The 14,454-nt window shown below is 27.9% G+C and overlaps 1 long non-coding RNA gene across 1 annotated transcript; it reads right to left on the reverse strand.

Annotated features, from left to right (window-relative positions):
* Window positions 1-12,450: 12,450 nt before the first annotated feature.
* On the reverse strand, window positions 12,451-13,389 carry LOC122636046. The gene is made up of 3 exons (XR_006328849.1): window positions 13,207-13,389; window positions 12,648-13,139; window positions 12,451-12,534 (listed from the first exon to the last, which is right to left on the reverse strand). It is a non-coding gene; the product is annotated as an uncharacterized LOC122636046 (long non-coding RNA).
* Between the last annotated feature and the right edge of the window lie 1,065 nt (window positions 13,390-14,454).

Raw genomic sequence — 14,454 nt, forward strand, 5'->3', positions numbered from 1 at the left:
TTCAGAAATTCTTAGCCAAGATTTAGGAATAAGTCGCATAGCTGCAAAATTCGTTCCAAGGTTGTTGAAACAAGACCAAAAGAATTATCTTGTGAATGTTGTCTAGAACAATTTAGAATCAATCAGAAACAAGTCGGAAATGTTGAAAAAGATCAAAATTCATGGGAATGAGTCATGGGTTTATGGGTATGAGATCCAGATGAAAGCTCAATTTTTGCAGTGGAAGATGTTCGAAGAGTAACAATCAAAGAAAGCATGTCAAAATCTGAGCAAGTTGGGAAGGAGTTATGTATCACGAGTACGCTCCAAAAGGTCAGACGATAAATAAAGAGTGTTACAAAAAAGTTTTGAAACGATTGCGTGACGCAAAAAAGAAAACTGTCAGATTTGTGGAAAAGTGGCAATTTGGCAACCATGACAATGCACCTGCCCATTCATTGCAACTTATCCACTAATTTCTTGTGAAACACGGGATTGTTCAGCTTTGTCAGCTCCCTTAAAGTCTTGACCTTGCTCCTTGCTACTTTTGACTATTTTCCAAATTAAAACATTCTTTTAAGGGAAGAAGATTCGATGACATGGATTTGAAAGCGGCAGGATTGTTGAAAGAAGGTTATAGTTTCCGAAGGGAAGTACTTTGAAGGGAACAACGTCGCCATTCATTGGATTTAATTCTTTCTTCTGCTATAGTACAAGGTTAGATACTTTGTCAGATAGATCTCGCGCGTGTGTAAAATCCTGGTATTGTTAAGTTTACTTTCTCTTAGTTCTATCTCTAGTACTTTCTAGTTAAGATACTTTCTCTAGTACTATCTCTTAATCTCTTATTTAGCACTTTAACAAATAAATTTAACAATAAAAAATAGACATTAAATAGTAAACACATTCTTTCAAAAGTTAAACTTATTATTATTCAATACTTTGGCGAACAGATCTGTATACTACATTTCAATTTAACAATATTTAATATTCAATTATTTGTTTTTTACTGGTCCATGTACAAAGTGGTGTTTCTGTAATATGTTTAGATCATATTTTAACTACTCTGCTCTTTATTAGTTGAATTAAACTTCAATTAATTTTCTTATCAAGATCTTAAGGTTCAATGAATTTTATCTTTGTAAAAACTCTTGTTATTAATCATAATTCTAATGATGATATTTGGATAAAATAATAGATGCATATATACAAATATGTGGGTGTATACAAATATGTAGTATACATTTCGGGATAAAAAAATAGCATATCTCCAAATTAATGTATCATTCTTTATTAAACATTATAAATTCAATTTTTTTTATACATATGTTTTCAGGATATCTTTATCGGTATACAGTTAATCAAAAAAAAGTCTTCATACCCAGTATTAAAATTTTCTTAATGTTGTTTATTTCCAACTGGGATGTTAATAAATAAATAATTTTTACGCCAGTATATTCAGGAACATAATATTTATTATTAATGAAAAAGAAAAAAAATATATTTATTTATCAACAAGTAAAATAAAGAAAAAGACAAACATAATAAAAATAAAGTCAAAAAAGTTTCCGTACATATAACTATATTAATCATAATATCTTAAATTAATAATCTCAGTTTTCCCTTCACTTTAATTATCTCTTGTAATCTTTTTGACATTGAGTCAGCTGATTTTTCAGTTACATTATGTGAGAATTATTCCATTCAAATAAAATTTTGGATTTCCATTCTCTTTTGTTTTTAATATTATATTTTCTTAAGTTTCATAGATATTCTATGGGGTTCATGTTAGGGTGTACGAACTTGCTTCGGAACATTATATAATATCCATTATTTTAATTTTTTTGCAATGTGCTTTGGGTTATTATCTTGTTGAAAGATCCTTATAGATTTAATTTCATTGCATTACTACTTAAATTTTTATTTAAAATATTAAGATAGACATTTTAATTCATAATTTCATTAATAAATGTTAAATTTTTAACCCTTATTGCATTCATGTACTCCCAAACCATGTCTAATTGTTGGACATAAATTTTTACATTACATTTGTGTATTTAGTTTCCTCTAAACTTTAATATATCCATCAGAAATAAAAATATTAAATTTACATTCATCAATGAATATAACACTATTCCAGAAGTTTTTATCCTTGTTAATATGCGAATTTGCAAATTCCAAACGTTTACATTCATTAGTTGTACTTATGAAAGGTTTTCTTGTATGACTATACGGCCATGTAACCAACTTTCTTAAGTACATTTCCGATAGTTTCAGAAATGCTTTAATATTTTAGTCAGTTTCAATCATATCTACCAATTTTGTAGCACTTGTTTATGGATCATATCTCATCGTTCGCAAAATAGCACGTTTATGATGTACTTTTAATTTTTGAGGTCTTCCTGTTCGTCATTGATTTTGCAATGATCAAGTTTTATTATATCTATTAAGAACATGCTATACAGAAAAGTGTGATTTCTTTATAATTTGGGCAATTTTTCTTAATATTGCATCTCTTAATTTTATAATTAACTAGCGAACTGTTATCAGTATTTCCATTTTCGGAAAAATGTTGTATATAATCTTTTCTCTTCTCTGGCAGATGAGAAACTTGTACTTGATTTTGGAGCACTGTCTCAGTCTTGTTTGTAAACATCCTACTGAATTCTTAGTATTAAATTGTTAAAGACATTGTACAAAGACTTTTCTGACGTTACTTTTGTTGTTCGTCTTTTTCTTCATTTTACTTGTTTATAAATAAATAAAATATTCTTTATTTTTCATCAATAATAAATGTTATGTAACTGAATATAGTAAAAATTATTTATTTATTAACATTCTCATTGGAGAGAAACAATGTCAAGAAAATTTTAGTAGAGTGTACGGAGACTTTTGACTAACTGTATATAAATGAAATGAAACTAGATTTGATCAACATATTTGTTTTTATTAAAAGAAAAAAAATTATTAGTGAAATGTAGAGGGACAAAGTGATAGCACATTGGATGAAAACCTTGAAGTGTTAACCTTTTGCACTCCGTTGTCGCGCGATAATGCATTTGAAATACGAGTACTGTCGCAGCGACATGAGTCGCAGCGACATGATATGTTTTGCTGACTTGATCGTTTTAATATAAACTGATGCGAGTATTTCATAAATTCATACATCTTATATAAAAGAAATAAGAAAAAGAATGAAAAAGAACAAAAATAAAAATCCACTGTCACAAAACGAGATTGTGCTGTATGTTCTAACAGACAAGAGAAAGGAAAAAGACGTGAAACTAGTGAATTTTGTGATAATCCCGAAAGATCCCATATGCATATGGGTGATTGTTTCCAAAAATATCACGCTATTACAAATTACAAAACATAAAATTTTTATTTTGTTGAGGATTTATAAACTTGAGCTTGTTTTATATAATGTTGTTTTTATGTAATGTATATAAAAATTGTTTTATATAATGTTGTTTAGTTAATGAATAAATATTTTGTTTTATTGCAGCAACTGTATTTTTTGTTGCACGCACACACGCACACACATGTAAGTAATATAGTGCTGGAGTTATTGGTATACTATATGAGTCACTAGGCTAGAGTGTAAAGGGTTAATAATATTCAATTCTTGATATCTTATAGCATTTCCTTTACACTTAATGACTTCTATCATTCTTTTTGGTAAAGATTTATACAAGTTTTTAATATTTTTTTGACTTATATTCTCTCACACATCTAGAATGCTGTCTTAAATCATTAATGTTTTCAAAACTGTCTGCCATCTTGATACATTGCTTTGTAAGATGTCCCTACTAATTTTCAATAATATTCAAAAATTGTATATCAGGAGATCTTGCTGGCCAATCCAAAACATGAATATTTTGTAGAAAAAAATATTCCTTTATCACATTTGTCGTGTGGACTGTAGTATTGTCATGAAAAATATATTTATTCTTAACAATTTTTACAACATATGTGTTTACTTGCTCATTTATCATTTCGAGGTACTATTCATTATTTATTCGTCCTGTTATAAATTTTATTTCAGTTTTACTCTGATATCCAATACCAGTGCACGTACCCGCGCACATAGACAATAATAATAATAATGATGATGATGATGATTGTTATTACTATTGTTATTATATATTATTAAGATAAATAGCTTTATATTGCAAAGTTTCAAGAATATATTTTATAGGTTTGTGAATAAACTGATTCGTATATTTTGTAAGCCGTTGCATGTAACAAGGACTGGAAACCTTTTTATATAAGTAATTATTTACACTCCGCAACAAATGATAGGACACTCCTGGATTTTGTGTTTCTTTAAAGTAATTAAATGTAAAAATGGTTTATGTATAATAGTATAAACATATGTTGCCTTTTCTAGCATACAATTTACATCATTTTTTCTGAAATTATACCTATTTAGGTGAAAATGTGTGCGACAAAATCATAGGATAAACATTTTTATTTGATTCAATAATGCCCTTTTCTTTCTATAACTTCTAACATCCTTTTAGGTAATGATTTACAGTGATGAGCAAAACTAATCACACTTTACACATTTTTGGAAATGGATTAATATATTTCAAAATTTTAACAACATAAAATAAATAATATATGAAAATTAATTGTATTTAAAGCTTTTTTTAAAGATCACTTAACGATTGTTTATGTTTTTTTGTATCGCCCATTATAACAGATAATATTGTTTTCCATCGAATATTTATTGAGGATTTAATATTTTATTCAGAGGCCTTTTGCCTTTAATACTGCATTTATCCTTTTTGTCATAATTTGCACTAATCTTTCACAATAATCCGAACTAATATTGTGCCATTCTTCTTGAATTGTAGTCTAAAGATTATCGATTGATGTTGCCATTGTATGATATTCACAATATAACTTTTTTTTTAAATGCATCCATAAATTTTCGATCTAGTTTAAATCCAGACTTTGTGCAGGCTAATCTACTAATTAAAAATTTTTATTATTCAGTCAGTTTTGTACTGATTTTGCTATGTATTAAGGATCTTGGTCCTATTGGAATATTACTTGATTCTCAGGATATGTTTTCTATCATTTTCGGTAGATGAAATCGTAAAATTGACAAGTAATTACAGTTGCGGACCAAAGTTTAACATGATAAGAAAGAAAGAAAGAAATTATACATATTATAGTGACAGCTATAGGTCTATGGACGCTTGAAAAATTTATATTTTTATTACTAAATTGCGAAATTTAATGCAATTATATGATAGTTACTTACATATATAGTAAATGTAAACACTATTGCATACAATAGCTAAAAAGCTTTTACTTAATATTAACAAAAAAAAATTCTTTACTACTAATATTAACAAAAAAAAAAAATTGTTTAAGTCCAGGTATAATATTTTAAACGAACATTACAGACACAAATATTTTTTATATTTTGCATTTTTATTTAATTTTTAAGTTTTTATATGTTAATGTTTAGTTGTTAATAACTTTCTGTTTTATAACTTCTCCATATCTTTGTAGCATAGATTGTATGCATCTTTCCATTGGTATAGACTTCCAACCATCTTGGATAACAGTATATAATTCTTCTAAGTTTTTTAGTTTTTGTTGTTTTACAAATTTTTCAATATCGATCCACAACATTTTGATCTGATTTAAATTCAGAAACTGTATTCACTTCATTATCTGAATATTTTGCTTATTTAGAAATTGTTTTACTATACGAGTTATATGTTTTGGATCGTTATCAGAGTGATAGATCCAATCCTTTGACATTTTATTGCTGGCATATGAGGGCAACACTTAAAATGGTCCATGATTCCCCCTATGATGTATGGGACCGGTTCCATTAATATTCATTGCATCCCAGAACTTGTACCACCTTTGGCTGTGCATTTTGTACAAATCTTTATATATTCTTCTCCTACACGGTGTCTCACATATGTTTTCTAATCAGAATTAAATCAATTAAATTTTGACTCGTCCATCAAAATTACTTTAGACCATTGTTTTGATGTCCAATGAAAATGTTCTTTGGCAAATGCAATTTTTCTATGGTACTCGATTCATTAAATCACTCATTTAAACGACAATGTATTGTTCAAATACTTACTTTTTTATCCAAATCAGAATTTATTTCTGAATGAATAGTTACTGCAGTTTTAAATCTATCTGCTCGAAAAGTCTATGGATCTTTCGATCAATTTTGGCATCATTTTATGTTGCTTAATTTTATGAGGAACATTATCTGTGGTTCCAAAACGTTCGATGTACTCCATGGTTTGAAAACAGGCGACTATAGATATTGCAAGTTCTGAAGAAATTTGGTGATAAAATTTTCCACTTTTTCGCAAAAATTGCACTTTTGTTGTTCTGATATTTCTTCCTTTACTCATATTAATGTTCTTTATATCGCGCCTAATTACATGAACTACTCGATTGAGACTGATACGGACAATTTATTTTTTCGTGTAGTACGATGCGTAGTATCCTTAAGTATTTGATCGCTACAGAAATTGACGCTCTAAACAAAATATATATGTTACGTCTTATTTCTTGGAATATGAAAAAAATTTGTTTCAATATTTACATTATCAATACGAATTTTAAAGATTACAGTTATTTTATTTTCACTTAATTTCTTCACACATATATCATAGTTAAAAATGTACGTTTATCTTATTAAGTATATGGTCCCCACTGTATATTGTATATAAAAAAATATGTACAATTGTTCTGTTTTTGATAGTAACTGACTAATCTGTTATTTACACATTTGGAAAAAAAAATATTTTGCTTCTACATATATCAAATATACAAAATAATGTTTTTACATTATAAAATATACAAAAAGAAAGTAAACTCGTGTTGTATAATCGTTGATAAAAATTTGACGATACATAAAATAAGTTTTTAATGACAACATTTAGTATTTCGTCTGGAGTTCATTATGTTTAACCCCATATCTTGCAATATCGTATGAGATATGTAGTACGTCCTTCGGGTTACCTCTTATACGATATAGCAACAACATTGATTTTCTTAGCCGCATTCGGTCGTGTCAGATATAATTTCTTGAAAAATATTTGAAAGGTACCCTTATCTTCGACAGTGAAAGTTCTGTTAACATCGCAAACAGTGATTTGATAGATATCGTAAATAGTGACAGATACAGTAGTGATATTTTACTTCTACAAAAACGTTGTAAGTGACTGGTTATTGAAGATAATACCGATGATCACAGTAATCAGATTTATATATCAGATAATCAATAATCAGAGCTATGGATTTGAAAAGCAGAAACTAATGAACCAAAACGTGGAACTATATGGAAATTTTTGATATAAAAATGGCAACTTTAAGTTGGCTCCATTCCCATAACTTTGGCGTCGCATTTTGTTTGTGACTTCCAAAGGCATTTTTGATGATATCATTTCCAAGATATAGCAATAATATGAATTATTTAAAAAACAAAATTTACAAAACAAAATATTAAGTTGATGACATTGACATATGTTGTCAAGATCACTATCTTACATATCCTATAAAAGTCTTAGATATCATTCATTGTTCATTAAAAAATTATTTAAGAAAAGAATTTCCATGAATTATGTTAAATTTTCAGACATCATGAACGTCTTATAAAATATATTTTTAGGAGATTCATTTATTTATGTTTATAATATCAAACGCGTGGGTTTCGTCTTTTTCCCTGCATTCCAACCTGGAAAAAACTAACCTAACCCATAATCTATAAACGAGAAGTATTTTTTCCGTATTCTGCGCTAAAATTTCCTTCTCAGAATATTTTGTACTTCTGTAGAATACTGAGGATAGTAATCTTGACAATTTATCAAAGTCATTGACTTTTAGAGCAGCTAACCTTATATTAATATTTTTTCCAAACGTTATATACTACATTGAACACATTATAAATATTCTTTATTATAATTTTTTTTTACTAAAAAACTATTTAAACAAAATAAAAAATCTCAATTTTAATGGAAGAAAATATCGAATTGCAATAAGCATAAAAAAAATTGTAACATAGTATCATCGATCATGATGAATCAAATAATGGATTATCAGTATCATTCTCAGAACTCTACTCAAAATTAAACTCTTCATCGATTACTATTTCACGTTGACGTTTGAATGATAGCAAATAATCCTTAATAGTATTAATACTATTAACATCTTCCCGAGAAAGTTCAAGATTTTTCAAATTTAATATCTTTTTTTTGTCCAGCCAGGGTAAACTGACAATGTCTTCGAAAAATTGCATAATTTGTGATCCACGGTCATATTGATATTATTTTTCTAATATATTTTTTCGGTAATAATATAATGCCATATATTGGTACAACACTGTTGCCTTTTTTCGAGAAACGATTGCTCTTTCTAGGGGTTTATTTTGAGCCTCAAGATAGTTGATTGTATTCGTATGATCATCTGCAGTCGAAACGCTTCGTAGTGCGACATATCTAACTGGACGAAATAATTTTCTCAACACCGTGATATTGTTTCGCGTCATCTGAAAGTCGTAGGATTAACGAATTTTTTAATATACGGCACAAATTTCGTTCTCTTTCCATCTACTTAAAAAAAAATTTTATTCTTATCTTCTTTACAATACAAAACAACAATGGACACTTGTTCTATAATCCGACCTCAATGGTATTTGCTCTTTGTTAAAAATGTCTCATCAATCTGTAAAGTTTTGCCCTCGTCACAAAACATTCCTACATGTTGAGAACTAATAATCTCAGTTACTTCATGGCAACATGAAAAATAGTCCATTACAATTTCACAACTCGATTCATCATCACGACGTTGATGATGCCACAAAAGTAGATTTTCAAACACTTCCGTAACTTTCATTTGTAAAATAAAACAAATTACAATCGCAGCGATATTCTGTAAACTAATTCTACACATTCTTCTTTCGAAAAACGTGTTTCCCGCCGGAGTTACGCTTTTATAACACTTCGCACCTTTATTCTTTGTTGCCTTTGTTAAGTAACGCTTTATCCAGCCTAATTTTGAACCACTCAATTTTTCGACTTTCATTGGTAAGTTACAACAATTGGGCGGTAGTTGTACTAAAATATGAGAAGGAATTACTTTCAATTCTTCAAGAAAATTTTGCGCGGTTTCATTTGTGGAAAGAATTTTATGGAAAGAATTAAAAATAGAAAAATTTTTCGATTTTGGATGAAAATTAGGATGACTATTCGTGTATACGATGTAAAGTTACAAATACTACTGAGTACTACTGAGTTTAGCGCACTGAACAAAAACATATCTATATAAAATAAAAATAGCGTTGTATTCATGCAAAAAATATAAACGTTAAGGTGAAATTTCTCATACAAGCCCGGTCACGCGTTCCATTTACTACACATAAACGAATAATGTCCCAAAGTATCCTCTATTATATGTATATAGTGTCTAAAAGTTACATATAATTAAATGTTGCTTATTCATGATATCTATTAGTTATAGAATTTTTAAAATATTTTTCCTCTATTATCCGCTAAATTGTCCTTCGGAAATCATTTTTACATTACGGTGCCAAAGTTATAGGAATTTAACTTTTAAATCAATTAGGTTACAAAAAAAAAGAATTAAACATTTTTAATATAATATTAGATAATATATTTTGGGAAAATATTATCACGGAAACAAATCGATACTAAAACCAAATAATGAACAATAAATATAAAAGACTAAAGATAGACGAAATTGTAAACTGTGGTAAAATCAAAATATATTTTGCACTATGTATAATAATGGCTGAAGTGAAGAAATCAACAATTTAAATGAATTGGTCTAAGAGAGCAATTATAGAAATATCAATTTTTAAAAGAATGATGCCATTCAAAAGATTTCTGCAAATAACTAGATGTTAGCATTTTGTAGATAAAAATTCGACTAACAATACAAATAAATTATGTAAAATAAAACGTGATAAATTTTTAAATCAAAGATTTAAAGTAGTATATACAACGCAAAAGAATATTACTATCGATGAATCGTTGATGAAATATAAGGGATACTTATTCTATAAATAATTTAATCAATCAAAAAGAGCAAGATTCGGTATAAAATTTTATAAATTATGTCAGTCAAAATCAGGTTACTGCTATGATTTTAAAATATATACTGGTAGTGCTAAAATAAATTCTAGTGATACTTTCATCTGAAAGTGTTGTCAAAGAACTATCACAATCACTATTATATAAACATAAATTATATTTAGACAACTTGTACTCTTCACTAGAAATGTTTAAAACTTTAATTAAGAGTAAAACTGATATTATTAGAATAGTGCGCTTGAACAAAAATAATATGCAAAAAGATTTTTGTAAAGTAAAATTAAAAAAAGGTGAATATAAAATGAGAAGCTGCAATGGAATACTGGCATTGAAATGGAAAGATAAATGAGGCGTTTATATTCTTTCTTCAAAACACGAAATAGCAGAAATGACTCAACCAGACAAAAATCGATTCATTGTACTTTGAAACCAAAATGTGTTATTGAGTACGATAAAGAAATGGTTAGAATTAATCGGCAAGACCAAATGCCAGCATGTTTTCCTATGATAAGGAAATGTATGAAAGGATACCGAAGTTTTCTTTTACTTGTTTGATATTACTCTGTTTAATTCGTACATTTTATTCAATAAAATAAATATTAGTAAAAAATAGACACGTTGGATATAGAATTGAAATAGCTGAATCATTACTAAAAAATCTTTACCATAGTACAAACGAAAATGACGATTATCGAATGGAGATTTACTAGAGAGATTACACACAAAACATTGGGGTCATTTTCCCAAGCATATAGACCCAATGCTATCGAAATCAAAGCCAGCAAGAGGCTGTAAAGTTTGTATAAAATATAAAAAACGTAGCGAAACAACGTGGGAGTGCAAAAGATGTAAAGTTGCATTACATGTACCAATATGCTTTGATAGATACCATACAATTGAAGATTATTAAATTTTTGTAAATTTTATCAAGAAGTTAATAATTAAAAATGTTTATTTAGAAATTATAATAAAAATGTTATTTTATGATTTATTATTAATTAATGTTATTATTATTATTAATATTATATTATGATTTATTATTCACTTCAAGATAATAAATCTTTCTTGTTCAATGATTAATTGGTGGTAATTATTTATTAAGTATTATGTAAAATAAAATTAGTTGTATCTTATATACGCATTTACATATCAAGACATGTTTTGTACAACTTCGAAAGCTCAGTCAAACTGTGAAATAGCTCACATGTGACCGATCTTGTTTTTTATGGCAGGCGCTATTGAAACTTAAATCATAAGGCAAGGGGTTAATAATCCCAGTACGTCTTTTTTTATTAAGTCTATTAATTTTTTACATTGGTTCTCTGTAATATTACTCCAAGTCGTTTTTATTGTGGAATAGAGATCATTTTATGATTTATACGTCTGTACCTTTTTTAAAATTATACTTTATGTTTTTGATCGAGTTTAAATTAGGTGATTGTGACAGCCATTGTAATAAAGCAATATTTTTGTCTCTAAAAAAATTTCATGCAACCGAATGGTGTTTCGGATCATTATCTTGCTAAAAGATTACATTATCATCTATGTTAGTTCGTACATGTGATAACATTATATTCTTTAGGATGTCTATGCATTGAAATTGATCCATAATTCCATTAATAGAATGAATTGGTCAAGGGCCACTTTGAGAAAAACATGCCCATACCATTACACTCCCGCTCATGTTTAATCGTTGGTAAAATGTACTGTTGTTTCAAATTTGTTCCAATCCAGTGTCTAAGGTATCATATTTCATCAAAAGATATGTGATTGAATTTTGATTCATCCGAAAATAATACTTTTTTCTAATTCTCGTTTGTTCAATTTCTATGTGTCTTAGCAAATGCCAGTCTTATTTTACGATTTTTCGCACTCAGAATTAGTTTCTTCCATGCTTTTTGTCCTCTTAACTGAAAGTCTTTTAAACGTCTGTTCTAACACTGATTTCTATACCATTATTGTTATTTATCTCAGTCACAATGTCGATTGCAGAGCAAAAACGATTGTTTCCGCTTAAGTGATGAATTCTGTGATCTATTTTCGGTGTAATTTTACATGGTCTATCCACTCTTTGGCTCATCAGAATATATGCCAGTTTTTAAAATTTATACCAACTTTGTTTGTAAGCAGTTTCTGATCTATTAATAATAAAAGATATTTCAGCAAATGTTTTATTTTGCTTTCGTAGCATCATAATTTGTTTTCTTTCATTTAGGAGAAAATTTCAGAATTTACTCATGCTTTCATAAGATGTAAATACATTTAGAACAACAAAAAACGCAGTATATATTGATTTTAATAAATCTTTATTATATTGTTGAAAGATGTGGCTACAAGTTATTTCTTCGACTGATTATTTTAAACATATATTATCTTATACAAATAGCCGCTCCTCCTAGGAGTTTGAAAGAAGTGAATATGGAAAAATTTGTATTTTGTTTACAATTGACAACTGAAAAATCAATATTAAAAAGATCAAACATATATTTTGATTATTACGAAACAATAAACTGAATAGAAAGATGATACTTAAATTATATGTGTATAATTGAAATAAAAATTTACCTTAAAATTATGACTGCTACTATATATAGGTTCATAGTGCTAACAATTCTGTATCTTCCACCTATTCCATAGGACGTCACATATCCCCATATCATAATGGAGCCATAGCCATGTTTTAATATTTCTTTGAATTGGTGTTGTTTCAGATTTTCACCTTTTCTCTTCCAATACTATACTTTGCTATCTGATGATATTAGATTAATTTTCGTTTTATTGGACCATATTATACTTCTCCATTATTTAATTCAAATTGTACTTCTTTGAAAATGTTAAACATGCTTTTACATTCTTCTTAGATAACATAGATTTTTATTTCTTTTTATTGCATATATTATAATTCTGACTTCTTAATTCTCTCATCACTGCTCATTTACTAATCGACTTTCTTGTGCTTTCCTTTAATATATTTGTGGCCATAGAAACATTCGAAGCTTCACCTGAATATATATACCCAACAACTTCTTTTCTGCTGTGTTGATAATTTTGGTTGTCCTTTAAATGATGTTAGTACATCAAAACAATATTTTTTTCTTATTTTCTGAACTAGAGATTAGCTTACATTATATTCTTTTCCAATTTTTCTTGTGGAAGAACTAGATTTCAATTTTGAAATTATTTTATTCTTGATTTTCTTTGATATTGTTTTGTATGTTAGAAAGAAGTTCAAAACACACTTTATCAATCACACAATTAATATTGTGGTTAATTAATATAGTATTAACACTTAACGGTTACGTAAATTTATGTTTTTCATTCTGACTTTCTAGGACGAGCTACGTAGACTTACGTTGCATTAGTTTTTCATTTTTATGCGTATTGGGTTTATTTCTTGTTACTATTATAGTACTATCTGTCTGTTGCATCTACTGCGTAATTTTGCTTCTTTTTTAGCAAATAATTTTTAGTAAGTTTGTAATCGTGAAAATGCAAGCACGAAAATGTTTTCTGTGAAAGATGCGGAAATCTGTACAGAAATTTATGTACATAAGTTATCCGATGTAGGAAATGATAATGAATCAGAAAATTGTGATGAAAAAAGTGATAATACTATTAATGGCAGTGAAATTGTAGCTCCCAGAAAAGGTTATTGTCTTCAGAAAGTGAATTTGAAAGTAGCGACTTGTATATAGGTGAGTAGCTACCTCGAGACAACTAATGTCCTTGGAACCTTTTCTTGGCTTGTGATATACAAAAAATACATAGTAATGTAAAATGTATTTCTCAGTGCGTTGGATTATTTGTATGAGACAATTTGTTTGTAATGATGGCAGAGTAAAGTAATTTGTATTATAAACAAAACAAATACAAATACCAGTGCTTCTCTAAATCTAGAAAAATAACTGTTATTACAAGTGATGAAATGAAAAAATTTATGGGAATTATATTTTTGATGGGTCATATGGTGAAAAAGAATTTAAAAGATTACCGATTAACAGATTCCTTGGGAGAAATGTCTATTTTTTCAAAATTTATGAATGGAAATTGATTTATACAAATCTTGCAATTTTGGCATTTTAGTGATAACATATTCTTAAATGAAAATTACCTTGGATTTTATAAACTGGAACAAAATTACTTCCTTGAAAACTTTAAAAGTATTTGTAAACCAAATCAAGAGATCTGAATAGATGGAGGAGTAATTCCTTGAAGAGAAAAACTTCGTTTTAAAATTTATAACCCTGATAAATCCCACAAATACAGCCTACTTTGTTAGAATGCTTTATAAGAGTAAAACTGGTTATATAATTAATTTTGAAATTTACTTGGCTCAAGGAAAGATGCTCTAAAATACTATATTTATTTTGTT

This window comes from Vespula pensylvanica, chromosome 20 (genome assembly GCF_014466175.1).
Source record: "Vespula pensylvanica isolate Volc-1 chromosome 20, ASM1446617v1, whole genome shotgun sequence".
Classification (NCBI taxonomy): domain Eukaryota; kingdom Metazoa; phylum Arthropoda; class Insecta; order Hymenoptera; family Vespidae; genus Vespula; species Vespula pensylvanica.